At 41.7% G+C, this 25,385-nt stretch overlaps 1 long non-coding RNA gene across 1 annotated transcript; it reads right to left on the bottom strand.

Annotated features, from left to right (window-relative positions):
• Positions 1 to 4,219: 4,219 nt before the first annotated feature.
• LOC125482821 lies at positions 4,220 to 24,326 on the bottom strand. The gene is made up of 4 exons (XR_007261802.1): positions 24,241 to 24,326; positions 23,832 to 23,915; positions 5,526 to 5,618; positions 4,220 to 5,374 (listed from the first exon to the last, which is right to left on the bottom strand). It is a non-coding gene; the product is annotated as an uncharacterized LOC125482821 (long non-coding RNA).
• Positions 24,327 to 25,385: the final 1,059 nt, after the last annotated feature.

Here is a 25,385-nt window from a genome sequence, read left to right on the forward strand (position 1 = left end):
CACTAGGGAGATAGGACTCTTATAGAATGCCAGTGAGGGTGCATCAGCGAACGGTTGTCAGAAATTAGACAGTGTGAGGGATTGCATAGACAAGAGGCTGTGCGGACTCATCAACTAATTCTATCTCTTCACTCTAGGTTCTGGCAACTAAAGGAACTAAAGCAAAAGGAAATTGCCTGGTCACAGCTCACCCTCCCCACCTCCTAATCAGTCTTTAGCTCCTTCATCATCGCCACCATCATCTAGGAGTACGACATTTCTCAAACCTCAGGGGATGCCCCAGCATACTGTTCACTTGCATCTTCCACTAGCGAAGAGACATTCACCTTGGGATGGGATGTGCATTCTAGGTGAGAACATTGTGACAGTGACCTGGACCTGAAAAGGACGCAACGCTCAGACTTGTCACCTAGAAGACTACTGGCATAAAAGCCCCTGCCTAACCTGTGCTGTAAACAAGATATAGGCCATGCAGAAAGAGGCAGGGAATATCAAGTGGTTATGGCAGGGACCCTTACGAGATTAGAGTGAAAGATAGGGGAGGTAGTCCAAGTTTTGTCTCCTGTCATTGCTCTGACATGCAAGTACTTGGCTACCTCCATGGAAAGGTTGGTGGCCACCTTGAAGGTTCAGGTCCAACTGGACAACGTAGAGATTGGTAGATATGTATTCAGACTTGCATTCCATTGCTGGAGCCATGGATGCAGGCCAAGGCAAGAGATAGTCAAGCCATTTTGACCTCCCTCATGATGCCCCTTCTCCTGAAGGATCAGGAAGGTACCATTCGATATCCCCCGAGAGGAGAAGCACCAGCCTGGCACTCTTGAGAATTTATCTTGTTGCACTCCAGAGGTCCCCTGCCTTTCCACTTACCCTCTGTCAGTGATGTAATTGCCTCCAACAGGTCAAGCTAAGGAGGGTGCACATACACTTGACTCCCTGGCTGAAGCCCTCATGGACACCCATCACAGTCATTACTGTTACCAGGACATAGCAGTTAGCAGGTTGCCTCCAGCTCAGCTGTGAAAGGGGCATCACAATGGATGGGGTGGCATAGTGATACAATGATTAGCAGTGCTGCCTCGCAGTGCCAGGGACCCGGGTTCGATTCCACCCTCAGGCAACTGTCTGGTGGAGTTTGCACATTCTCACCATGTTTGCGTGGGTTTCCTCCCACAGTCCAAAGATGTGCAGGTAGGTGGATTGGCCAAGCCAAATCACCCATAGTAACTAGGCTAGGTAGGTTAGCAATGGGAAATGCAGTGTTGCAGGAATATAATGGGTCTGGGTATGATGCTATTTGGAGGGTTAGTGTGGACTTGATGGGCCAAACGGCCTGCTTCCACACTGTAGAGATTCTATGATTCTGAGGGCACCACCTAGATATAATGGTAGGGAAAGAAAAAAGGAAATGTTTTGAGGGCACATGAGTGACCAGGTCTTTATTCAATTTATGTAGTGTTCTCTACATTAACTTGCATGGCATAGAAGTTTGCTCTCAAAAACAAAATTTGCTGTCATCTCATTGCAACATTAGGTGCTGACCTGTTTGGCTGAAGTGAAAGGAGTGGAGTCTGCCCCATCAGAATGCAATGCTCGTCTTACATTGACCCATTTTTTATTCTGTCGTACCATAATCAATGTGTACGCCTAGTCCTCGTCTCAATAACCTAGAATATGTAAACCTTTCAGTTAGGTTTTCTGGTCAATGCTCACAAGAATGATTTCAGAGATAGTGGCTGCGTTAAATGAGGTGAGAGCAAGTAGAATGGGGTTTGCTTTTGCTACATTGCAGAGAACAGAGACACAGTCTCAGTGATGAAGGAAGAAAGTGGATGGCACTGCGGGTGGAGGAAGGAAAGATCTTTCCCCTGGCTCGTGTTGCCATAGTCAGGCAAACCATTCTCAGAAGTAGACGAGGGCATCAATTAACCCTCAGGTAACTGTCTGTGTGGAGTTTATACATTCTCCCTGTGTCTCCGTGGGTTTCCTCCCACAGTCCAAAGATGTGCAGGCTAGGTGAATTGGCCATGCTAAATTGCCCAAAGTGTTCAGGAATGTGTAGATTCAGTGGGTTACGGGGGATGGGTCTGGGTGGGATGCTCTGAGGTTCGCTGTGGACTTATTGGGCCGTAAGGTCTGTTTCCACACTATAGGGATTCTATGATTTATGAATAAGGTGAGGGATCATATCAGCTATGCTGTAGAAGAACTGATAAGCATGCTCCAGATTGGTCTAACTTGCCTTCTCTTTATCCTCTCCATATGTCCTTATATCTGGCAAACACAGCACATTTCTTGTTTGAATTAATGTAAAATGAAATCTAAAATTGGCTGCAAAACCATAATGGAAGAAGGACTATCTTTACACAAGAGTTCAGACATGATACATTGTATAAGGATCCAATAAAAGAACAGACATAGTCGGAGTTCTGTGGGTGATGAAAGGGATAGTGAAAAAGAAAATCTAGAGCAAATTGAGTGTAATCAACTTGATCATGTTGTTTAGTAAGGTAACAGAGATTGTCAATGAGAGTAAAGCAATTAGTGTGTGTATCAACTTCCAAAAGGCTCCTTATGTACTTTTTTTAATTAATTCATGAAATGTGCGTGTCACTGACTTGACCAGTATTTATTGACCATCCCCAATTGCCCTCAAGAATGCAGTGATAAATATCTTCCTTGATCCAGTATAGTCCATGTGGTCTAGATACACAGGGGTGGCACAATGGTCAGTACCTGTACCTCACAGCACCAGGGACCTAGGTTTGATTCCACCCTTGGGCTAATGTCTGTGTGAAGTTTACAAGTTCTCCCTGTATCTGCATGGGTTTCCTCCCACAGTCCAAAGATGTGCAGGTTAGGTGGATTGACTGTTCTAAATTACCCCATAGGGTGCGGGCTAAGTGGATTACGTATGGTAAATGTGGGCTTACAGGGATAGGGTGGGATGCTCTTCAGAGGGTCAGTGCTGATGGTCTCCATCTACGTTGTAGGGATTCTGTGATTCTATATTGCTGTTAGGAAGGGCATTTCAAGAATTTGATCCAGTGACAGTGAAAGAAGAGTAATAAAGTTCCAAGTCTGGCTGGTGTGTGTTTTGGAGGGGAACTTATAAGTGGTTGTGTTGTCATGTATTTGCTCCCTTGTGGTAGAGGCCATGGGTTTGGAAGGTACTTTTAAGTAGCTTTGGCACGTTGCTGCAGTGCATCTTATTAAATGGTACAGACTGCTGCCGCTGTGCATTGACGATGGAGAAAGTGAACGTTAAAGGCCTTAGATGGGGTGCCAATCAAGTAGGCTGCTTTGTCCTAGTTTGTACTGAGTTTGAGTGTTTTTAGAGCAACATAAATGGGAGGTGGAAGATTTGGCTGACCAAATGCGTTTGTGGGTTGATGTGGGTTTGGACTGATCCACTATCAGGTAGATTGTAAATGGTAGCATCACTGGACAGATTGATTAGACAATAAAAAAGAAATGAGTATTATAGCCATCACACAGGCTTAGTTGACCTCAGTCCAGATTTTGAAAGTGAGTATTTCAGATCTATTTTCCTGCTTAGACATAGTAGTCATATCATGAAGCACTTGCAGGATTGTGATAAAGTTTCACGAACATCTGAAAAACATAACTTTAGAACACAATCCAAAAATCCTTTGATTTAATTTAAAAAATTTTTCGACAGGCCAATGACTGCAGTGAAGACCAGCATTCTCTTTAGTTTTCTCTCCAGCTGTGCAGTCCTTTGGGATCCATGCGGATTGGCAGATCAATGGGATTACAGCATCCATGCACAACCTCTTAGCTTAGAGGGAATGTTCAGAAAGCGATCCTGCTGTTAGTTTTCAAAATTTTCTTCATTTTATCTTGCAACAAAAACCATATTGGACATTCTTCTGGGAGGTCTGAAGTCACACAACATCTCTCACAAGATTTCCTCCACAACAGGCAATAAACAATTCAGGAGAATATATATCAGGATTTTCCCTGCTATACACAACAGAGAAATACCTTGATAGATTCTACAACATAATCTAAACATTTTCTTGAAAACAGTTACATTCCTGAAATTGGGTGAGTTGTGGTTGATTTGGTTTATTTTACTGTCACGTGTATTTTGTTACAAAATACAGTGGAAAGTTTTGTGTAGTGTCACCACATTCTGATGCCATCTTAAAACACTGAAAAATAAATCAAAACTTAGAATACGAAGGCAGAAAGATGAAGAAATAAAGAAAAAGTGTACAACTTTACAGTCCTTGTTAAGTGCTCCGTCATGGGTCTGGTGGCCAGGCATGAGTCCCCTTTGCTGAGCTGCCACCACTGGAATGACCGTTGCCACTCTTCAGTACCATCTCAAGCCCTTGATGGACCTCGCCAATGCGATGCTACCAATGCCAGCGGGTACTACACTGGCCTGAATTCGATTCCGCTGCCATGAGTCCGCTTCAGGGCCCACCTCGCCAATGCAGCCACTGCTGATGCCGCTGGGTCTCGTACTGGACCCAAAGTCGCCTCAGCTGCCACCTCCATGAATCTGCACCGGACACAGATGCCGCCGGGAACCCAAACCAGGCTTCACCGCAGCAGCCGTGAGTCGGTGCTAGGATTGCCTTGAAGATGCAGAAGCCACCGGGAGCCCAAACCCACCTCTGACACAGCTGGCACGAGTCTGCTCTGCCGGGCCCACTCCCCACTGCTGTTGCCACGACCGAGCTCTTCAACAAGAGGTAAGTGAAAAAAGAAAGAAAATGAGAAAAGAGAGAGAGAGGAAAGTAAAGAAATGAAAAGCGGATGGAGTGGATGAGCGCTGGGCTTATGGTGGTTGCAGATCAGAATGGGGAGGTATGGTTTGGAGGAAGGTGTGGTGTTCTTTTCTTCTCCCAGATCTGTAGGATGAATGTATGGAGTCTGGATGTGAGCAAAAACCGATCTGTTCTGAGGAACTCCACTGTAATATCGCTGTGGCAGCCGGCTTTGTGGTTTACATCCATTGATTTCTTATTGCAGTCCTCCCATCAATGGTGGTCCACCTGTGGATCCTGCCACAGCGTACTGGGAGATAGCCAGGAGCTGCTGCTGTGAATTCGTGGTTAAAGATTTGATTAAAATTGACACGTGACATTGTTATTGTTAAGAAGAGCGACACTGTACAATGAATGAAGGGGATGCTGTTAATTTCATTTTGGACCATAGATGAACCTCATGGCTGCATGTCAGTATGATCAGCACATTAACGAGTCTCTTTGGTTTTCTCATCTCACCACATGCCTTCCAAATTAGTATTTGTCAGCCTTGAGCTGTTGGAATGCTGTGTTCTCAATGTGCAACCTTGAGTTGTTCTGCCAAGTGTTCAACACTGCTCACTTTTGATCTAGGAGAGCACAGATCTCAATATTATTTATATTCAAATGCAAAACATGCCAAAGCATGCAGCGAACTTCCACTGAGTGTTTCCCTTGTCTAGATTGTTAGATAAGAGCTTAGACTTTCCACGCTCCCAACTGAACCCCATCCCGATGTACCTATGAGAGGGCGAGAATTCTCCTGCCAGAGTTGGTCTCCTTCAGCTTCCTTTTCCTTACATTGTTTGCTCCTTTAATGGTCTGGTTTCCAGCCTAGAGGAAATATCAAGGTGAAAATGGACTCCTTGATCTTTGTGCCATCTGCAAAAGCAGTTCTTTAAAACAGATGAAGCAGAGATGCATAACACTGTTTATTAAGTCTTTGCACAGGGATTAGCTTCAATCTAAACTTTTCCACCCCATGTCATTGGTGTTTGAGAACTGATTGCCTGAACCAAGTGGCCAGTTCCCTCTGAATGAAAATGGCTAAAAGCCATGTTCTTCAGTATGTTTTCATCTGTGGGCTGATGCACCTCAACCAACTTGACCTTCTCAAGACCTAACTATTGCAGATTTGGTCTGAAACTAATAGAACTGGACCAAGGAGAGAGGTCACTGTGCTTCCTACACGACCAGTCACCATTAAAATGATCAATCTTTTTAACGAATGCAGTTCTCAATTAAGGTGTCTTCAAATAAACCTGTTGGGCTATAACCTGGTGTTGTGTGATTTCTGACCTAGTCAAGAATTAAAGAGAATCTTATTTTAGAGGTAAACAACTTGGTTCAATTGAATCTCTTAATGAATATAAACAGTGTAGGGGCATTCGTAAGGAAGAACTCAGGAAGGCAAAGAAGAGATATGAGATAACATTGGCAGGTAAGGTTAAGGATAATCAAAAGAGATTCTACAAAGACATTAAAAGCAAGAGGGTAACTAGAGAGAGGGTAGGGCCCCTTAAAGATCAAAGAGGTCGTCGTTGTGTTGAAACCCAGGAGATGGGAGAGATGCTAAATAAATATTTTGTGTCAGTTTTTTTCTCTGGATAAAGAAATGGAGTCCAAAAAATGCAGAGTTCAAAAACAGTTAACATAACAGAAGAGGAAGTTTGGGAGGTCTTAGAGAATATAAAGGTGAATAAATCTCTGGGACCTGATCTAACGTAATCCAGAACATTGTGGGATGTAAGGGAGGAAATTGCAAGACCCCTTGCTGAAATATTTGCATCATCTATAACTAGAGGTGAGGCACCTGATGACTGGATGGTGGCTAACGTTGTACTTTTGTTTAAGGAAGGTTGTAAGGAGAAACAGGGGAACTAAATTCATGTGAGTTTGACTTTGGTTGTGGGTAAATTGTTGGAGGAGATTATAAAAAGTAAGGTTTATGGACATTTAGAGAGACAAAATTGATTAGGGATAGTCAGCATGGTTTGGTGCAAGGAAAATCATGTCTCACAAACTTGATTGAGTTTTTTGAGGAAGTTATCTTGTTTACTTGTATTTTAGTAAAGCCTTCAACAAGGTTCTGCATGTAGATTTATGAGTAAATTTAGGTCACTTGGGATTCAGGGTGAGCTTGCCAATTGGATACATAGCTGACTTAATGGCAGGAGACAGCGAGTGGTGGTGGAGGGTTGCTTTTCAGACTGGAAGCCTGTCACCAGCGGTGTTCCACAGGAATTGGTTCTGGGTTCTCTTTTGTTTGTCATTTATGATAAATGATTTGGATGCGAATATAGAAGGCATGGTTAATAAGTTTGCAGATGACAACAAAATTGGTGGCAGAGTAGACAGTAAAGAAGGTTTTCTAAGATTACAGAGGGATCTTGATCAAATGGGTCAATGGGCTGAAAATGACAGATGAAGTTCAATCTGCATAAATGCAAAGTATTGCATTTTGGTACAACAAACAAGGGTAGGGCTTATACAATTAATGGTAGGGCTTTGGGTAGTGTTGTAGAACAGAGGAACCTAGGGGTGCAGGTACTTTGAATTTTGTGTTAAAAGGCATTTGGCACGCTTGCCTTCTTTACTCAGTCCTTTCAGTATAGGAGTTGGGAAGTTATGTTAATGTTGTACAGGATATTGGTGAGGCCTCTCCTGGAATACTGTGTCCAGTTCTGGTCGCCCAGTCATAGGAAGGATATTATTAAGCTGGAGACAGTTCAGAAGAAATTTACCAGAATGTTGCCAGGTATGGAAGGTTTGAGTTATAAAGGCTTGATACTTTTTTCACTGGAGCATAGGAGGTTGAGAAGCGACTTTATAGATGTTTATAAAATAGTGAGGGGTATAGATAGAATTAATGGTAGTTGTCTTTTCCCTAAGATGTGGGATCTAAAGACCACGGACACGTTTTTAAGGTGAGAGGAGAAAGATTTAAAATAGACATGGGAAGCAAATGTTTTACACAGAGGATGGTTTGCATGTGGAGTGAACTTGCTGAGGCAGTGGTGGATGTGGGTACGATTGCAATGTTTAAAAAACATTTGGATAAGTACATGAATAGGAAAGGTTTGGAGGGATATGGGCCAGGAGCCGGCAGATGGGACTAGATTAGTTTGGGATTATGTTCGGCATGGACAGTTTGGACCGAAGGATCTGTTTCTGTGCTGTATGACTTTATGATTCTATTGAGATGTTTTCAGTTGTAGTTGAATAAACAAAGGACCATAGATATAAAGTAGTCACTAGGAAATCCAATAGGTAAGTTGAGGAGAATGTCTTTCCCCAGAGGATGTTTAGAATATGGATGTGAACACACTTTACAAAGGAGTAGTTGAAGCAGTAGACATACTTCAGAAGAAGCTAGATAAACACATACAGGAGAAAGCTAGTGAACCCCAGCAGGTCTGGCTGCAACTGTGAAGAGAGAAATAGAGTTAATGTTACTAGTAATTTAGGTGTTGATGAGGTTAGCTCACAAGTGTAAGAAAAGTCTCCTTTGGAGCATAAACACGAGTATTGACTGGTTGGGTTGCATGGCCAGATTTGGTGCTGCACATTTTACCTTATACTCATTCCAAAGGAATTGTCAAACTGGTCAGGTCGTCTTGTACAGTGTCAACAAGTAGAAAGTAAACTATCAATGCCATGTCTCAGTGCTTCAATTTCTTTGAACAGGAAGCATGCCATTTAGCTCCTGGAGCCTATTCTGACTTTCAAGGAGATCCTGGTTGACATATGAGCCAGCATTACACTATCTAGCACTTTAATTTGAAGTTTAGTTCTGGCAAACAAGTTGATCACTCAGTAATGACAGAATTCTTAGTTCTCAAGCTCTCTCTGATCTGAGATTTACATTGATGGAGTTTGTGAGAAACATAGTCATTATATTTCCAGTGCAGGTCAAGCATTTAATAGCTCCTGAAATAAAAATGGAAAGCCCTGGAGAAATTCAATAAGTCTGACAGCATCTGCGGAGAGAGTAACAGAGTTAACGTTTTGAATCCTTTATGACTTTTCTTCAGAACTTAATTTCGTAATTCCTAGTGCATCTTCAAAGAAGCAGGACTGATAACGTTTGATGATGATGATGTAAATGATGATGGTACTCTGACCTTAGAAGAGAACAGAACAGAATCTAGGAAGAAGCATGTAATGGAGCAGGCACGATATGGTGCATAAGCTGCAACAAGTAAAATATAGGACTCAGTGTAAGTAAACAGTGTTACACCACTGAAGAGAGTGAAGTTTTACTCTAGGATAATGATGGATTTGGTATGCTAAGGACACAGAACAGTAGCAACCTAGTAAGACAGAGCATCCTCTAGAAGTGGGGGCACCCAATGCCCTAGAGAACCAAGAGAGTATAACACCCATGAAGGGACAAACAGCCCAAGGCATACTAACCACTGAGTTCTCTTAAAGCATACTGGAAGCAGTATCCTCTTAAAGTACTTCAGTAAACAAAGTTTTCGAAAGTTATTGTATGAGCAAGATATTTATGGTGGCAAGTGCCTTATGATGATAAACATAAAGCAATGGAACTAGAAGTGTTCATTCCAATGAAGCAAAACAAACTACAGACAGCTAGAGACTCATTGACAGTCTTCACCATCGGACAAGAAAGGAGTTGAAATTACTTTTTGGAGATGTCAAGAACAAAGGGTATTACCTTAAAACTTGGGCTAGATTTTTTAGTGGTGACGCAAAATGCACTTTTCTACGTGAAGAGGAATGAAACTCTTTCCCCTATGAAAGTCTAGGTAAATTGAACATTTTGAAACAGATTTATTGTACATCTGTGGAACTGACTACTGCTGGGCTTTGGTTGGGGTACAGTCCTGCCACCAGTTCTCCTGTCTCTGCTGAATCATTGGTCTATTTAATAAGTAGCTGTAGAGGACAAATAACTACTTAGTCTTAAAGGAAAAGGGCACTTGCTCATCGATAGCAATTGATACAAGTAATATAGTCTGGTTAGGTATATCTATAAAGACTACCGAGCATCAGATATGAACATTTCTTTCCATCAAGACTTTGTGCTTGACTATTTCTTATCCACCCAGAGACTGTGTGACATCAGCTTGGGTTGAGGCTTTATGCAGCTTCAAAGTTAACTATTTCAGAATCATTAACTTATGTAAGAATAATTGCATATTTTTGTTAGGCAACGTTAATAACTAAGATGGGGAAAGAGGGTTAAGATCATTCAAGAAATCATTGAATGGGTGAACAGGCTTGAGGAGTTGAAGACTCCTCCTGTTTCTGACTTTTCCCCTAAGTTCCTATATTACTAAAGCCCCCACACACTTCCTTCACATTTTTAATCACACATTTCATATTCAATTCTAAAATCTGGAACAATTTCTGTTTATAGCGAAATGAAAGAGTAATTCAAGCACATTCCTCATTTTGTTGGCTAGAATGCTGATTGTGCAGGATTGTAATCATGTTGCTATGTCAGTTAAATCTAGGGAATCTCACCCTTTTCGTATTTTGTTTCTTCTTTACCTCATGCATCAGGGTAGCTTGGCCTTTGCCCCAATTTTCAGTTATATTCTCCTCCCTGTTCCACCATTTACTCATAATTTATGTTGTGTTCTCACTTTGTGTTTTTATGACTCAGGTCAACAAAGCTATTATGCTGCCCTCCATTTGACTTTATGTCAAATAAGCGTTCATTCTTGCTAATCCTAATTTACGCCTTAACTCTCTTTGGCTGCTCTCCTTTGACAAAGCTGCTATTTTATTCTGAATTAATTTTATCCTTAATTTAAATTTACCATCCCTCCCATCTCACTTAGCCTCTCCATTAATATGATATCCCTTGTTGACCAAGACAGCTCTGGCTACTTCACCATCTCTCTGTTTAATTACCTTCTTCCCCCGACTTTACTATGTGCACCATGTGACTTTGAAAATATATTCCTTCCCTTTTACTGGATTGAATCTTATCAGCCCCTTCGATGTGCTTTTAGAGGTGGTGGGAGAGGAGAGTTTCAGAAAGGTGCTCATTGGTCAATTATACGCTACATTCCAGCCTCCGAGTGATCTTACTGAAGGCAGATTGAGAGAGGTGAGGGACTCTGCTCCAGCAGACTAGTCACACCCCTGGTATCTTACCAATAGCAGATAGAACTATTGCAACCTACCCCTCACCCTGTGGTTCCTCTTCAAAATGGTGGGCTGGCAGTGACAGACACACTCCTACTACCAATTATCTTCCAAGGGTACCTCCATTTTCAAATGCCAGCTCTCTAATTTCTTCCTCCATTGGTAGTGCCCCCTGGCCTGGTGGGATTGCTGGCTGCCTACAATCTTATGCGCTGTTTGGCTCTCCTGCTTGGCTGCCATCCCTAACGAATACAGTTCTTGGATGTATCATCTTAATGCTAATTCTGGGAAAAGCTCACTAGCAGGTGACACTCACAGCCAATTGGAGTCACTGCCTATATTTAAAAACTAAGTTGGTGAGATTCTTCCCAATAATTTGAAATCTTTTTTCTCTGGTCGTCTGCCCACAAAGAGGTTCTTGGCCTGATAAACTGCTTCCTCAAAAATGTAAAACCCAAGCTATTGTTTTTCTCAAGCATCACAATGCAATCATGCAGGGAAGTACAGTGTTTTGTTTCATCTTTTCACGAGATACGTGTGTCACAGGTTATGTCAGCTTTCATTGCGTTATTTTTTATTAGTCCATGAAACATGTCTTGCTAATCGAACAAAGTAATTTTGATTATAACCTGTTCTGGAGGTTTACTTTTTGTGAAACTAAATGGTTAAGCATTTGTTTCACATCTCGTTTAACCAAATATTTTCTCAATCCATTGGCGGCACACTGGCACAGTGATTAGCACTGCTCCCTCCCAGCCAGGGACCTGGGTTCAATTGCAACCTTGGGCGACTGTCTGTGTTGATTTTGCATGTTCTCCCCATGTCTGCGGGGGTTTCTTCCTGGTTCTCCGATTTCCTCCCACAGTCCAAAGATATGTTGGTTAGGTGGATCGGCCATGCTAAAAGAAAAGTTGTCCTGTAGTTCCCAGGGGTGCACAGGTTAGGTGGGTTAGCCATGGTTTAAAAAAAACACATTGAGGTTACAGGGATGGAGTTGAGTCTGGGTGGAATATTCTTCAGAGGATCATAGGTCATAGAATCCCTACAGTGTGGAAACAGGCCATTCGGCCCAACAAGTCCACACAGACTCTTCAAAGAGCATTCCATCCTGTCCAAGAAACCCTGCATTTCACATGGCTAATTCACCTACCTTACACATCCCTGGACAGTATGGGCAATTTAGCATGGCCAATTCACCTAACCTGCACATCTTTGGATTGTGGGAGGAAACCGGAGCACCCAAAGGAAACCCACACAGACACAGGGAGAATGTGCAAACTCCACACAGATACTCACTGTCCTGATTCAGAAGTATATATCACTGTCACTACAGTGTTGCTGCAACAAAATTCCGAAACTCTCTCCCTAAAAGCAGTGAGGGTGGAATCGAACCCAGGTCCATGAAGCTGTGAGATAGCAATGCTAACGACTGAGCCACCATGCTGCCCCAAGTGCAGACTTGATGGGCCAATGGCCTCTTTCTGCACTGTAGGGATTCTATGATATCATCGTCAAAGAAATTGGATGGGGTATGCTCAAAAAGACTCTGGTCCATATTAGAAGGGTTTCTTATGGATCGCCATCAGATTCTACTCCTGCAGGCATTGTTTAAATATTAGACCACAAAAGATCACCCAAATGCAAAAGGCATAAGACCACTTATACAAGTGACTAACAAGATTGTGATAGAGACCATAAGCAGAAAGGTACAAACTTTGGGACATCTTCATCTCTCCACACTAAAAACCGTCTCCTCAAACCTCAGTACTGCACCACTGTACCCTCAACTACTCCCCAACAACCCAACTACTGCATTCACCATTACATGCATTTAGTTTTCATTATTTTAATCAGATTGAAAATGTACTTTAATAATAATGTTATAAAATATGTTTTATTAATAGTGTTGACAAACTATTTGGAGTATCATATCTGATATTGATCTAGAACCCACCTAAAGTACCCATGTTTTGGTGAATAGTGATCAGAAACAGGAAGCCGAAACCTATACCTATCCTGAATCCAAGTTCTATTGGCCTTACCTCTTAAAGTTGACTAAATTAAACAAACCAAGAATATTGATAATTCTATAAATTTATTATTCACTCATGGGCTGCGGGCTTTGCTGGCCAGGCCAGTATTTATTGTCTGTCACTAGTTGCCACTCAAAGTCACTGCAGTATATTTGATATAGGTATAGCCGCAATGCTTTTAGGGAGAGAGTTTCGGGATTTTGTTGCAACAACACTGTAATAACAGTGATATATACTTCTGATCAGGGCAGTGAGTACCTTGGAGGGAAGCTTGCAGCTGTTCCCATGTACTTTGCTGCGCTTACTCTTTAATTGGTACTGGCCATGGGCTTGGAAGGTGCTGTCTGAAGTGCCTTGGTGCATACCTCAAAAACTGTGGGCTTCTATCTTATTCAGTAGCCTGATGTATGGTACCTTATTGGATGCCTTTTGGAAATCCATTGATTCCCTTTATCAATCTTGCTTGCTTCCTCCTCAAAGAATTCTAATAAATTTGCTAGGCATGATTTCTCCTTCATGAAACCATGTTAAATCTGATTGATTATATTATGTTTCTCAAAATGCTCTGCCGTTACACCTTTTATAATACTCTAAAACTCATTTTCCCAAGTTAAGCTAATGGGCCAAAGTTCCTGTTTTCTTTTAGCTGTCTCCATTTTTAAATAAAGGCGTTAGTTTAAGAGTTTTCCATCTTCTGGGAATTTTTTACATCTAAGGATTCTTGGAAGATTACTACCAGTGCATCCACTGTCTCAATAGCTACTTCCTTTAATATACTAGGTTGTAACCAATCAAGTCCAGGAGATTTTTCAGCCTTTAACTCATTAGGTTCCCTAATACTTTTTCTCAAGTGATGGTTATTGTAATTATCTCCTCCCCTGTTTTGCCAATATTTCATGTTTTTGGACTGTTAATGGTGTCTTCTGCTGTGAAGACTGTTTTTTTTCAACTGGTTCCCCATTATAATCTCCCAGCCCTATTTTCTAAGAGGCCCTTGTTCACTTTGGTCACTCCCTTCCTTTTTGTATATTTGAAAAATTTTTTTCTTCTGTTTTTATATTATTTGTTTGTCAAGAGGCTGAATGTCTACTCTTGTTCCTAGATTTAAGGACAATATTTGCCTGTGTTGGTCAACAACTCTCTATCTTAACTGGCTGAATCCTTGATCGAACCTGGTTTAACATACGTGTCACATTTTTCTCCCCGAGATGTTAATGATTTCCCATTAAGAGTTATCTGCACCAACAACACTTGTAAACAAAACTTTCTTTGTGGAACTTGTCACGGGAGTCTACATTTTTATGCCTGCGACTCGTTTCAAATTAATAAATCGGAAAGAAACTGAAGCAGATAATCTGCCCTGGTCATTTCTGGAATCATGCCTCTGAGGATAAAACATATTCACATTTTTTAACAATTAGAAACCTCCACATGTCTCAGAGCCATATATATAACCTAACTCTACCATTCGATAACTTCTGAAATTTTCTCCCTGAGGGGTCTTGACAGGATAGGTATAAAGAGAATGTTTCTTCTCATGAGAGAATCTAGAATCCAAATGGCACTGTTTAAAAATAAGGGGTCACCCATATAAAACAGAGATGAAGTGATTTTTTTCTCTCTTGGAAGGCTCTGAGTCTTTAGAACTCTCTTCCCAAAAAGGTGGTGCAGGCAGAGCCTTTGAATAATTTTAAGGAGAGCTTGAAATATTCTTTTTTTTAAATTCATTCATGGGATTGCCTGTCCCTAATTGCCCAGAGGGCAGTTAAGAGTCAGCCACATTTCTGTGGGTCTGGAGTTACATGTAGGCAGATCAGGTAAGGATGGCAGTTTTCCTTCCCTGAAGGACATTGGTGAACCAGATGGTTTTCTCCTGCCAAAAAGCGATGGATTCATTGTCATGATTAAACACTTAATTCCAGATTTTTTAAACTTAATTCAAATTCCACCATCTACTGTGGCGGGATTGAAGCTTGAGCCCCCCTCCCCCAGAATATTAGTGAGTTTCTGGATGAACAGTCCAGTGAAAATGCCATGAGGCCAATACTTCCCCTTCTTGTTCAACAAGAGGAGAAAGGTAATCAGTTATAGGCAGGAATGCAGTTTTGAAGTGAAAATCAGATCAGCCATGATCTTATTGTGTGATAGAGCAGGCTCTAGGGGGCTGAACAGCACACTTTGCTGCTTAATTTGTATGCTTGTACCTCTCAAACTTTAATCTCTACATATCCCTATTGTAGAATTTGTACATGAATGTGTTTTGTTTGTGAAAGAGCAGCACAGTTGCACGTACTTTCTGCTTCCTATGAAGAACCAGCTGTGTCAGGTAAATAAGAAAGTATGAACAAAGCAAACAGGAGCAGACCTTTTAGCCTTTCAAATCTGCTCCACCTTTCAATTACATCATAACTGATTTCCTCCTACTATCCTCATATCCATTGAAATCTGTTGATACTCAATGACTGAACTTCCACAGCCCTCATGGATAGGTAATTCCAAAGTTTCTCCATTACTGATTGAAAAATCCCTCCAAATTTCAGGCCCAAATGATCTATTCCATATTCTGAGACTGTGTGTTGTGGTTCCACAGCCTCTCCAGCCAGAGGAAGCATCAGCTGTATAAGGAGGTAGTTCTGAAAGAGTTAGTATTGCAGATTATTAATATTAACCTCCAGCCAGTTTGATTACATCATATTGACTTGGATGGGGTAACTCAAAATGGCTTAGGATCTTCTAGAATGAAGACTGTGCAGGTTTCCTTGTAGCAATGTCGATCTTACTAATGTAAGTTGTTACTGATTGCTATCGTGCAATAATCTACATTTTCTCATTAAGACTCACTTGGTGACAGCAAGCTACCCCAAACAAAGCATGTAGCGGTTGCCATCATAAAATATACAAAATAGTGATCTGCGGGTGAAAATGGAATTCAATTCAGCTATATCATGCAACAAGGTAACAACTGTGAGAATTCTCGTGGACACAGGAGCAGTACTGGACATTCACAGTTTAGACCACCCTATGGCTTTAAAAGATACTCTAACGAATGGTCAGCCGCTTAACAATGAAACAGCTTAACAGTAGATCAAAGCATGCAGAGAAACATAGGGAAAGATCAACAATGGGAGGCTTTCACAATCATAGATGACATGCCAGTATATGACAGAAGACTAGTTATTCCAGTTTCCCTGGTGCCGACCCGACACATCAACTCTCCTGCTCCGCTGATGCTGCCTGGCCTGCTGTGTTCCTCCAGCTCCGCACTGTGTTATCCCTTTGGGAAAGCGTCCTGGGAAAAATACATTGGACAATTTTATGGCTCACCAGGCATAAACCAAGGACTCAGTCAGTGATGTGGTGGCCAGAAATCTTATAATTCCTCATGTAATCACAGATTCCACAAGGTGTTCAGGAGCGGATCACAGTCCTATGATCATTGAAAAAAATCAGCTAAAATCAACAAAATTTGCAAGAAAATGCAGATGAGGAGAAAAAGAATGAGCAGAACAAACTGGTTGAGCTCATTGATTGATCTTTACCTGAGCTTCTTCATGCACTAACACAGCCAGATGCTCAGCAGTAATATAGGGTGATGAAGATTTACACAAAAGAGTCAGGTGGCAACGTGTGGAAGCTGAAGACTGATGGTGTCAACAGGGAGTGTAAGGAAGAATTGAGTGAAAGGTTTTGGGGGGTCACCTAAATGACCAGACTGAGGCAGTGACTCAGTTTGCGAAGTGTGACCTGTTTTGCCTTCCTTCTTCATTGAAAATTGACGACAGCCATGCCCATAGTGGGCGGAAAAATGTTTTTTTGTGCCTGAGCACACAAGCTCTAGTTGTGAATGATGTGAGACCCTTCAAGGGTAATTGCATTAATAAGATACTTAGATAGTATAGGTTAAAGACAATTCTCAAAGATGGCAGCAAGGTGGCTCAGTGGTTAGCACTACTGCCTCACAGCACCAGGAACACGGGTTCGATTCCACCCTTGAGCGACTGTCTGCGTGGGTTTCCTCAGGGTGCTCCGGTTTCCTCACACAGTCCAAAGATGTGCAGGCTAGGTGGATTGGCCATACTAAATTGCCTGTGGTGTTCGGGGATGTGGAGTTTAGGTGGGTTATAGAGGGATGGGTCTGTGTAGGATGTCTGAGGGTAAGTGTGGACTTGTTGGGCCGAAGGGCTTGTTTCCACATTGTAGGGATTCTATGATCTATAATCCAAGGTCTCCATGAGGAAGCTACTTGAGGACTTGGCATTGATTTCCTCTCAGCTTGAATTTGCCAACATTCTTTTAGATGCAATGCTGTCTTCCTTACGTGGTATGGGGGTTGGGGTTGTGGGAGGGAATGTTTCAATAATCCTACTGTAGTTACAATATTCTACTGTATTTGCACTGCTTGGCTTGTGCTGTATACCTTGGAATAAAATTCCATGTGCAGGCCTCTTTAGACTGTACACACATCACGTTGAGAACACCAGCATCCTATTTCCAAAATTAGAGAGTGACAGTGTTAACAGAGCGTGCCCTATCCTGTGTACGCTCCTGCATCAATATGTCCTATTCCTATAATAGTCTTAATCCATAGGACTGTGCAGCACAGAAGTAGTCAATTTGGCCGAGCATACATATGCTTACTGTTTGAGAGCTATTGAATTAGTTCCTGCTCTTCCCCTGCAGCCCTGCTAAGTTTTCCCTTACAAGGATATTTGCAATTTTAATTTTTGTACATCACCTTTATGGCAGTCAATTCCAAATCATAGCAACTGTGTCAAAAGAAGTCTTCTCTGCTCCCCACTGGTTAAATTTTGCCAATTATCTTCAATCACTGTGCTCAAGCTTAGCAATCATTCTGCCAATGGAAACTATGTGCACACTGTAATAACTCCTTATCTTCTTGAACACATCCCCAACAAATCTTCCCTTCTCCTTTCTGGTTGAAGGAAAACATTCTCAGCTGTTTCAGTTTTATCCACATTACTGGTGTCATTCCGGTACGGGTAGTTTTACAAGAAATGACTCAAGAGTGTTATCCATACTCCCTAATTCGACAAACCCATAACTTATTTATATATTAAGTATGGCTCATTCAGAGCAATGGAGGTAGAGATGCTGAATATTTTTTAAGACAGTGATCAATTGATTCTTGACTAACACTGAAGTCAAATGTTATCAGGTACTAACTTGATTGAGTTTTTTGAAGAAGTGATGCAGAAGACTGATGGTGGCAGAGCGGTGGATGTTTTCTATATGGACTTCAGTAAGACGTTCAATAAGGTTCCGCATGGTAGACTGGTCAGCAAGGTTAGATCACATGGAATACAGGAAGAGCTAGCCATTTGGATACAAAATTGGCCTGAAGATAGGAGACAGAGAGTGGTAGTGGAGGGTTAATTTTCGGACTGGAGGCCTGTGACCAGCAATGTGTCGCAAGGCTCAGTGGTAGGTCCATTGCTTTTGTCATTTATATAAATGATTTGGATATGAATTTAGGAGATATGGTTAGTAAGCTTGCAGATGACACCAAAATTGGTGGTGTAGTGGTACAGTGAAGAAGGTACAATGGGACCTTGATCAGATAGGCGAATCAACTGAGGAATGGCAGATGGAGTTTAATTTAGATAAATGGGAGGTGTTGCATTTTGGTAAGGCAAATCAGGACAGGACTTATACACTTAATAGTAAGATGATGGGGAGTGTTGAGACCAAAGGGACCTTGGGGTGCAGGTTCAAAAATCATTGAAAGTGGAGTCTCAGATAGACAGGGCACTGAAGTAGGTGTTTGGTATGCTCGCATTTATTGGTCAGTGCATTGAGTACAGGAGTTAGGAGGTCATGTTGCAGCTGTACGGGACATTGGTTAGGCCACTTTTGGAATACCGCGTCCAATTCTGGTCTCCCTGCCATCGGAAGGATGTTGTGAAACTTGAAAGAGTTCAGCAAAGATTTACAAAGATGCTGCCAGCGTTGGACGTCTTGAGCTATAGGGAGAGGCTGAATAGGCTGGAGCTTTTTTCCCTGGAGCATTGGAGGTGAGGCGTGACGTTATAGAGGTTTATAAAATCATAGGGGCAAGGTATAGAGTGAATAGGCAAGGTCTTTTCCTCAGGGTAGGTGAATCTAAAACTAGAGGGAATAGTTTTAAGTTGGGAGGGGAAAGATTTAAAAGTGACCTAAGTGGCAACTTTTTCATGCAGGGGATGGTGTGTGTATGGAATGAGGTGCCAGAGGAAGTGGTGGAGGCTGGTGCAATTATAATATTTAAAGGCATCTGGATGGGTACATGAAAAGGGAGGATTTAGTGGGATGTGGGCCAAATGCTGGTAAATGGGACTGGATTAATTTTGAATATCTTGTCGGCATGGATGAGTTGGACAGAAGGGTCTGCTTCCGTGCCGTACATCTCCAAAGATGTATGGCTCTATGAGGTACAATTGGCAATCTGAAAATCAGATCAGCTGCGATCTTATTGATTGGTGGATCTAGCTCGAGGGGCTGAAGGCCAAGTTCACTTGCCATAGTAAAAGATTAGCTTGTTCCACAGACTTACTGATTACTAAATTCAACCGGTATTGAACTCGCAATGCAGCATGTTCAAGCTCACCTATTACTTTAACTGTTGCCAAAGCACGTGAAAAGTAATACATTTCATGGTTGGAATCTTTACCAATGGTGAAGACAGCCATTCCCAATTAAAAAGTTAAATATCAAAGCAGGAATGTTTAGACTTAAACTGGAGTGTTTTCACATGCGGTTCTTCACACCTCATGGCAGATTCAAAGGCAAAGCTTTCAGCTGTTTGCAGGATAAAAATATTCAAGGCTAAGTAGAAATTACAACAATAAAGATTTTACGATGATAAAGAAATCAAGGTAATGCATTTTTTATCTACTTAAAATTAATACTGAAGAAGGAAAGTTATTTCTATAGTGAGTCTGATCTTGCTATTTAAATCAGTATCCTTGTATGCCAACAAGAAAATAGGTAATACTGGATCTCATTCTAGGAAATGCAGTGAAACACTTGTCATGTGAAAGTGGAAAACTATAATCAAAATAATACCATTAAAGTGGAGAAGGAACAGTCAAAGAGAAATTTGACTGAGAAACCAAGACAAAAAAAAAATGCTTAATTTAGTTAGATTAAAAGGAACAAACCGAGATAAAATGGAAAAATAATCTGGCAGCGAAGATGATGCTTAAACAATGGGAAACATTGATTAGGGTCCAAGTTAGGAATTTTCCCACAAGCTGTGGAGGTGGTGCAACGATATCTGGAGTCCATTGCCTGACTTGTAAATGGAAATGAAAATGTAGATGAGAAAACAGTATACAATAAATCATAGGTCAATACAGAAAAGAAAAATCATACGAAGCTTGGAAACTTTAACAAGAGTTGTTAAAAAAGAAATATATTCAAAGGTCTAAGAAGATACTTGAAGAAATGCTAGCATGTAACGTAAACGCTAAAAGAATTTTATAAACACAGAGAACAGTAAGAGAACTAAGAAAAATATAGGACCGTAGGAGATGTAGAAACAAGTATTATTGATGGTAATGGGATGAGAGAGATGTTTAGCTGTGGAAGGAGGGGAAGTTTGACAATGGGTGCATCTGTAAGGTGAAGGGAGAAGACATTGCAACTTGATCAGCAGTGGTATTAGATGCCTAGTTAAGGGTCCATTAGGGCGTGATGACAAGTTTTATTAACATAGCCATTCAGAAAATGATATCTTCACATCCCCACAGGAGCAGCCCCCGTCTTCTCCTGCCAGGGCAAATATCCTTTCCACAGAAGGGATGAGGACATAGATATCTGGGACCCTCATGTGTTGTATGACATCTTAACCCATTATGGGATGTCTTTTTGTGTCATGACATAAAGATACCAAATAAGTCAGACAAAAGGGGGGCAATGCTCCCTCTATTATTTTTTTCAATCATATAGATCTCTGAGATCTGCACATGGCAGTAAAATCAACCTGTGCGGAGCCTGAGAGGAATCTTGCAGCAGCTTAAAGGGCACATTGGTGGGTGGAATGGCTGTTGGGGTTGGTGCTTGTAGGGAAAAAGTGTTGAGGTGTTCCCAGGGTGTAAGGAGGCAATAAGCAGAGCATGTGAGGTTAGTGGTGTTGAGTATTGGGGGTAACTAGAGAGTGAGGGAAGGTGTTGCATGCAACAATGGGTTTGTCAGAGGATAAGCATTGGTGGGAGGTGGGTGCAGGGACATAGGTATGTGTAAGGTAGCAGAAAGCAGAGCATGGCACTTTCCCTGTGTAGTGATTGTAACGAGATCAGCCTGATTGGGTCTGTTAATCTGGTCCAATCAGGGAGCCCTAGCTGACAGATAAAAGAGGACTTTCAGACATCCTGTTCACTCAGAGCCAACTCTGCGGGAGCTGGATCAGTATCAATGATTCTTCACGTGTAAATAAAGGGTGACTTGGTGATGGGATATCGACCTCTGTGGGATTATTTCAGATGGCGTATTATTATGAGGAGCAAGTGTGAGTGTCTCGAGCGAAATTCATACCAGATACTGGCTGAACTCTACCATCATCATCCAGAGGTCTCCAAAATGAAGGTGTTGGCAAGATGGTATATCTGGAGGCCAGATTTGGATGCAGACATATCCACATTGGTGGGCAGTGTCCAGAGTGTCAATAAGGACAAAACTTACTGCCAGCTGCTCCCCCACTTTCATGGGAATGGCTGGGTAAACCCTAACCACGGTTACACATCAACCTCTCATGGGCTCAATGCTCTTAGTCATTGTAGACACTAACTCAAAGTGGTTGGAAGTACTTAGAGTTAATTCGTCAAACACGGGAACAGAAAAACTGTGCGCCTCATTTTCAATACACAGGCTTCTGGAAATGTTGGTCACAGATAATGGGCTTTCGTTTACCAGCAGGGAATTTGACTATTTCCAACAGTCAAATGGGATTTGACATACAAGAACAGCTACATATCATCCATCATCCAATGGCCTGACAGAAGGAACAGTCCAAACTTTGAAGACAGGTTTAAAGAAACAGCTACAGCTTTACTAGATGCCAAACTGTCCTGGTTCTGATTTGATTGTAGGACTATCATGCAACTATGGGGATAGCTCCAGCAGAATTGCTAATGGGGACAAGGCTCTGCACCATGTTAAATCTGATCTTCCCAGACCTGGGTGGGGGAGGGGGTGGTGAAATGGCATCAGGAATGCCAGTGTTGGATGCCAGACTCCGCCAAGTGAAAGAGACAGTTCACTATTGGGGATGAAGTTCGGTGTAAGAACCAGGGAAATGGCCTTGCATGGGTAAGAGGTCAGGACTAATGTTGTATAAAGTTTGGGTGGGAGTGATGGTCCTGAGCAAGCATGTGGATCGTACGAAAGTCGCAAACGCACAAATGGTGCAGGAGTAAAACTTGCCCTGCTCCTTGGAACCAACGGAAAGGCTCTCGGAACCTGTGGACTCTTCCTCTCCATCAAGTGCTGAAGAGACCTCTGAATGTGAGATGGATGTTGCAGATCTTGCTGCATCATTCACGCTCTCCTTCTGGCAGCAAAGGCAATTTCTCCTGAGATGCTCCAGACACAAGAGGCAGGCTTCTGCGCTTTACACATCACCTGTATCTAACACAGAGTTGGAGGAACCTGACCTGGTGCTAAAATACTCCAGGAGGCACTACAAGGAAAAGAACCAGCCTGTCTATGTCCTCGGACTCAGAGGAATAGGGGTGTGGTGACTGTAACGAGCTCAGCCAGGTGGACCTCATACAATACGAGTTCCCTGATCGGGGCTGTAAATCTGGTCCAATCAGACAGTCCTGACTGACAGATAAAAAGAAGACTGTCAGACATACTGGCACACTGACTGCTGGCTCTGAGGGAGCTGGAACAGTGTCAAGGACTTTCCATGTGTAAATAAAGGGTGACTTGGTGATAGGATAGCAGTCTGTGTGGAGTTATTTCAGAAGGGAGATAACACATGCACTGGGACACAAATTTGGAGTACGATTTTTTAAAAATACAACACTGCACAGGCAGTAAGTTTATTAAAGAAGGCGTTCACACACATTAAACGCAGGAGGAAAATAGAAGTCTTATAAGACCATGAGACACGGGAGCAGAAATTAGGCCATTCGGCCGATTGAGTCTGCTCCGCCATTCAATCATGGCTGATAAGTTCGTCAACTCCATTCTCCCGCTTCTCCCCGTAACCCTTGATCCCCTTGATAATCAAGACCCTATCTATCTCAGTCTTAAATGTACTCAATGACCTGGCCTCCATAGCCTTCTGTGGCAGTGAATTCCATAGATTCACCACTCTCTAGCTGAAGAAGTTTCTCTGTATCTCTGTTCTAAAAAGTCTTCCCTTTACTCTAAGGTTGTGCCCTTGGGTCCTAGTCTCTCCGACAAATGAAAACACCTTCCCAACATCCACTCTGACCAGGCCATTCATTATTCCTCTTGTGTAAACTTGTCTACTAAAGCGGGAAAACATGGTGCATTCTTTATTTTCAATCATTACTTGATGATTAGTCACATTCTTTGAACAAAGTGAATTTGCTCACAATGCCATTCTATACGTTCACAAGTTATTGATTTATCTTGCATGAATTATTTACTCGGTTTCTGTTGGGAAAGATGAAAAAAAAATATGAGGAAGGCATGACTATTTAAATCAAAGCAGGGAGGTCTCATAGCTTAGTCAGGCAGCATCTTTACATCTGAGAGAGAAGCCTTGAGTTAGAGACCCACTTCAGGATTTGCTAGCCACATGAAGTGCATTCATAATGTGGCTAAATAGACTCCTTATCAGCATGAAAACACTGCTGATATGACTATAGCAGGCAGAAAGAATGGGAGAGAGTCTTGGTCAACTCAAACTATGTTATACCTGTAAGTCGACAGTCTCCCCATGTTCAAAGACCCCTGCGCAGTTTCCTGAATTTGATGGCAAAGTCCTCTCCATTTCAAGGAACTGGTGAGAGAAGAAGTTTGAAAATTTGCAGGCAGTAATGTTATTTCACAATGAGTGGCAGATTTTCAACTTGCACCATCTGCAAACATTGACCCTCCCTAGAAGCACCAGTTGCAGAATTTATCCCTTGATCCTTCTTCCAATAGTTGAGATAGGGAAACCACACAATGATCCTTCGCAAATGTCTGTCCTGTATTTTCTCAGTGTTAACAGGAGCAATGGAATTTGGGAACACACTGCCTGTAGGTCTTGTAACAAAGACAAGGTGTGACAACACAAGAGGTATCAAAATATGTAAGGGAAAAAAAGATAAAAAATAACTTACCTCTATCTCTCACTTTCAGAGTAAAAGGAAGGCAACTTCAATGATCAGGATTTAGTAACTTATGAGCACTCAAAATAAACCCTAATTACCTTCAATGCTTTCGTAATTTAAACTGTTTGAAAGTATAGATTTGGAGCCAGTTGATCATGCCATTTAGCAAATGAACAACTTATATGGCAGATATTAAACTATAAAACATATTCACACCTTTATATACATTATTCAACTACCTGGTGGAATTAAATTGTGGGCTAGATTGTTTCTTACTGGCATATAAAATTGACCAATTTTATGAAATGTAAGAGTTTTAAAAGGCTACACAATGTACCTGCTGTTTGAAGTCATTTAAAAGATAAAACATGGTCATAAATGTCACACAATCAACACTGCACTATTGTAAAGACTCCTACAGAGTTAAGTAGGATTGTACAAATAAAGTAGGGGTCTAGAAATGAAACTTTTTGGCTTGTTTCTCACATTTGACAACTCATTGTGTTGATGATTAATAAGTTGCTTAACCATATCAAGAATTAGCTTCAGGAAAAATGGTGTCTATCCTGTTTCGACCAGATTCCCAGAAATTGTATGATGAAGGTACAGTAGTGGATTTGGAGGACTTTTGGGGAGATTCATCATCAGATGATTTCCACTCATTTAGAACTGTGGCATGCATTTGGGTGACAGTGGGAGATTGTGACGATTGACACGGCAGGAAGAAGCCCACATAAAAATCACAAATCTGTATTGATGAATACAGATTTGAAAAATAATTCTTCAGGAGCAAGTTTAAGTCAATGACAACAAGTGCAGTCAGGTGTAGCAAGTGTTTGTTAACAGTCATGTCATCCTGATTCAATCTCAAATGCTTCTCAATGCTCCTGGTTGCAAGAAATCACATTTCCCCTAATCTTATGCAAGGTGTCAGCAAAAAATGTGTTTACATGGATGAAACACATGTAGGTTAGCTGCTGATGACTAAGTTTAGAACTCAGATGGTAACAAAACAGACCACAGGTGCACATGACAGAGAAATGCAACTTTTTGCACTGAGTGTGGTTTTGTACTTCAGACACACTATCCCAGAAACAATATAAGAGCTAACCAACTTCAGCAACAATGCCAAGCACCACAAATTTTAATCATCA

This window comes from Rhincodon typus, chromosome 3 (assembly GCF_021869965.1).
Source record: "Rhincodon typus isolate 14 chromosome 3, sRhiTyp1.1, whole genome shotgun sequence".
NCBI classification, from domain to species: domain Eukaryota; kingdom Metazoa; phylum Chordata; class Chondrichthyes; order Orectolobiformes; family Rhincodontidae; genus Rhincodon; species Rhincodon typus.